At 43.7% G+C, this 4,366-nt stretch overlaps 1 pseudogene across 1 annotated transcript; it reads left to right on the forward strand.

Moving 5' to 3' along the window:
* Positions 1-3,333: 3,333 nt before the first annotated feature.
* LOC307054824 (interferon alpha-8-like) lies at positions 3,334-4,067 on the forward strand (annotated as a pseudogene). The gene is made up of 2 exons: positions 3,334-3,462; positions 3,565-4,067. The product of its transcript is annotated as an interferon alpha-8-like (transcript).
* Positions 4,068-4,366: the final 299 nt, after the last annotated feature.

Genomic DNA, 4,366 nt, shown 5'->3' on the forward strand with positions numbered 1-4,366 from the left:
GGACTGAATCCGAGTCACAGCAGTGAAGGTGCTGAGTCCAAACCACTGGACCACCAGGGAATTCCCTGAGCCTGGTACTTTGGAAGGAGTTCTTCAAAGTCTGCCTGGAGTCCTCATTGCTCAGAAAGTCTTTGCATCTCCATTTTCTGCACCAAACAGTTCTCCAAAAATTCTAGCTGCTGATCAGTCCATTGAGGATTATCATCCCTTTCTGCTGAAAAAGTTGAAAATCTGCTAGATTACCACATGGAGAAAGAGGTGGCCTGAGCTATTTGGAACTGGCTGCTCCTGGAGGAACCTGAAAACCTTCTTGTCCTTCAGGCAGGAAAACAAGAAAGATTCTTCCATTAGGTGCAGAACTTTTGAGGGTCTCCTGCTTTGGCAGGCCGTGGTTCGGGGCTGGTCACAGCTAAGGGTGCAGACAGGGCTGGAGAACATCATCCTGGGTGTCCTCAGTGAGGAGGGTGGCAGGCCCTGGTGAGCCTGGTGATGCAGGTGTCTGGCTGTGGGAGCCTGTATCCAGCTGCTCTGAGTAGCTGCCTGCAAATGAGATTCTTAAATAGTACAAGGTTGTCAATTCTGTACTTATGCCAATGCTGTTTCCAAGTTTTTCCAATTTCTCTTCAATTTATCGGCAACAGATAATGTCACAACTTCAATGCTTCTTTTGGTTATTACACTGGAAATTAAACACATTCATGGAAAAGGACAGAGTATAAGTCCAATAGGATGTATTCATCCAAATGAGACCCAAGGTTGAAATAAAAATCTGAGACTCAATCTGCGTCTTTTTAAATTCTAATAACAGTACTTAGACATTTGATATTTTACTCTATTTTCACACTTTGTAATGTACCAAAATACAACTAGCCTCGCCTCTCTCCATTTCCCCTTTAAGGGGTTAAGACATTAGATTTGAATTCTTCCACATGATTTTATAGGAGTCATAGCTCATGTTTCCAGACATAGTCTATGGATAAGAGTGGCATAAATGTTAACACCAAGGGCTAATTCATACCATTCTCTTCCTTCTGTGCCAAAAGTGTCCTCACCACATATATATGTGACAGTGTGCTTGGCAATGTGGATTCCAGGAAAGTAAGGCAGGGATGGTGACTGCCCTCCAGGGAGCAGGGAGGACAGACTTTAGAGGCAGGATTAGGATGAAGGAAGCACCACGTGCTCAGTGCAGCTGAGGGCCAGTGCTCAGAGCTGATGAAGAGGAGGGCCTGGGAGCAGCAGAAGGCTCCACTCTGACAAAAATCTGGGGCTCCTGAATTTAATTGACATCAGACTTTGATTTCCTCTTCTAAAAAACTGAGACAACTCAAGTAGTTGTCACACAGGGAACTGTAAAGATTAAATGAAGTTTGCAAATTATAGGCTGACAATCTGAATTTAGTGAACATAGCTGCCTTTAGCATTAATGTGACATATAGTAACTTGTAGAGTCCATGATCAGCCCCGCCAAGAGAGGCTTTGACTGCCGCTCCTTTAACACTGTCAGGGGTCTGCATATTGAGGCCCCCAAATGCAAACTCTAGGAGAGGGGTTGCCTGCAGGACTGTGAAGGAGCAAAGCCCAAGTTTCCAGGCCTAGAGCAGTGCCTGGTACATTAAGGAGAGAAATCCTACAGCACTTGAAACATTTGCAGAAAACCAGCATCTAAGGAAAAATGGCTGCTCTGTGAATAGTATAAATGAGATAAACAGTCCCTTCCCTCATCCTCAGTCTCAGACCACCTCTGGTGATATTATTTTAAGACAAAGGTGTTTTTAAATGTTATGGGGACCAGGAAATGGGTTATAAAATGTAGATGGGGCAGAGGGTGACAAGAAATGGGACATTCCTTTATTTTTAGCTATGGAAGATCACAACATTACTTTGAAAGCTATTTCCTGGCTATTTGGGTAAAGAAAGGGAGGGCTTCCCTCAAGCATGGAATGTAAGAAGGCACCAAATCTAAGTGATCAAGATAAATAATGTTTTAAGGCAATATATGAAAATGAAAACACCACAATATACATGCTAAAGAAAATGTCAAAATTTTAAATAAAGACAGAAATGACCCTGCATTTGGATGACGCTGACAGTCTTACAGAGGAAGGCTTCACGTTGCCAGTGAAATTTGAGTAATTTCTGTTTAGTCTATAAAATTCTTACCAAAGAAAATGAGAAGATCAGACCTGGTCAATGTCCTCAGCTGCTTGTACAGGACACTAATAACTCTTCTTTCTACCCTACAGTCAAGCTGGAGTCCTGAGAAAGGTGTTTCAGAAACTCGAGTTAAATAAAAATTATTTAAGGCTGTCACAGAGTCACGAGAAATTGTCAAACACTGCAGTTCTCTCAAACAAGTAAAGAAGTAGCCTTGAAAATATTAATGAGATTGCTTCCATTAAAGCTAGGAAAGTAAAATTATATTAAATTCTCGTTTTAGTATAAAGAAACTATAGTTAAAATAGTTTAATAAAATGCTGTTTTAATACCCATATATTTTAATATCCTACCTTCAATATTTAAATATTTTCAGAAAATATTTTAAAATATAAAAAATTCTAAAATATTTAATTTAAATCAAGTAATATAAATTTAATTTAAAAATATAAAAAATAAAACGCTGTGAGTTTTTCTTTTCTTTTTTCCGGTACGCGGGCCTCTCACTGCTGTGGCCTCTCCCGTTGCGGAGCACAGGCTCCGGACACGCAGGCTCAGCGGCCATGGTTCACGGGCCCAGCCGCTCCGCGGCATGTGGGATCCTCCCGGACCGGGGCACGAACCCGTGTCCCCTGCATCGGCAGGCGGACTCTCAACCACTGTGCCACCAGGGAAGCCCCCTGTGAGTTTTTTTTAATGTTCCTACTTTTCAGTTATTCAGTACTTCCTCCCCCACTTTAACGCTGTATCCTTGAAAGACACCATGAAGTCCCAGAGCATCTACAGGGGCGCTCAGCTCCCGCCTCCTCGGCCCGGTGGTGGCCGCGCTCCGACTCACCCCCAGGGCGTCCCATAGCCGCCGCGTTCCCCTCTCTCTGAGCCGTCGCAGCACAGCGCCAGAAACGAGCCCGAATCTGTAAAATCGGCCCCAACTCGCTTCCCAGCTTCAAACCCCTCAGAAAACGGCTTCTTTCCCAAAAATGGCCTCGCTCAACTTTCTGTGCGAAAATAAAGCACAAAACTCAGGGGAAAGCCCGAAAATGCAAGGTTCCAGCTTCCAACCAGACAAAAATGTCGCTGGCGCGGCCGCGACAAGGCTCCCACTTGAGAACTCAGCATCGCGAAGACAAAAGTTTTTTTCGCACTATTAAATCAGTATAAAATTGCTCCGTGTGGATGCAACTCAAATTTCTCTCGCGCTCCCCAAACCGCGGAAACTGCAAACTCTCAGTAGTCAGCGTTTCCCTAGCCGAACCGATCAAAATACATCCGGTGCTCTCTCGCCGCCGCCTAGAGAAGCGCGCTGTCCCGGGTTCCAGGGAAGGAAGCTTCCCGCTAATTGTTTAGTGGTGCCCGCGCGCCCCTTCGCGGCCAGCTGGTGAATCACTGAAATTCTCAACGGCCCAGATCTATTTGCTAGTGGCAGGAGTGATACTCCGCTCCATCCCTGCTCGCCCTCTTGGCTGGAACTTGCCTTGCATCCATAGCCTACAGAACCGAGAACTCTTCATACTTTTGAGACAGATGAAGAAGATCCAGTTTCAGTCATGCCTAGAGGACAGAATCGACTTCAAATTTCCTTGGAAAAGAGGGACTATCACAGAAATCCTGACGACTCAAGGCACCGGCTACCACCATCTGACGCTCCAGCAGATGGTAACTTCTTCAACAAGGAGGAAAGCCAAGCTGCTCGGAACAACACCCTACTCCATAAACTACTCTCTAGCCTTGATCACACCTTGGAACTACTGCATAAGCAAGTGGAAAATGGCAATCTGGATTGTCCATATTTGGGAATTGTCCCGAAATATTTCCGAAGAATCCATCTCTATCTGAAGGAAATGGAATACAGCCCCTGTGCCTGGGAGGTTATCAGAGGAGAAATTAAAGTGTTCCTTTCTCTCATGTAATAATTTTCCAATTACTGTCAACAAATAAAGAAGAAAGGTACACCTGTGACACTTCTAATCAAATGATTATTGTTTGTTTAGTCCTCTAAAGGTATATCCACTCATATTTCTGCACATGCTGAAAAATATCTGAAGTATCACAAGTTTACAAAAATATATTTACAAAGAAGAACACAATCTATTTTCTTAAACAAGTAATTTTACAATGTGCTTTCTAAAATGTGTTTAACTTCTTGGAGGGTATTTGGATTCCTAACTATGACATTTATTTTAAAATGGAGGGCCTCCCTGGTGGCGCA

This window comes from Hyperoodon ampullatus, assembly GCF_949752795.1.
Source record: "Hyperoodon ampullatus genome assembly, chromosome: 6".
Lineage (NCBI taxonomy): Eukaryota > Metazoa > Chordata > Mammalia > Artiodactyla > Ziphiidae > Hyperoodon > Hyperoodon ampullatus.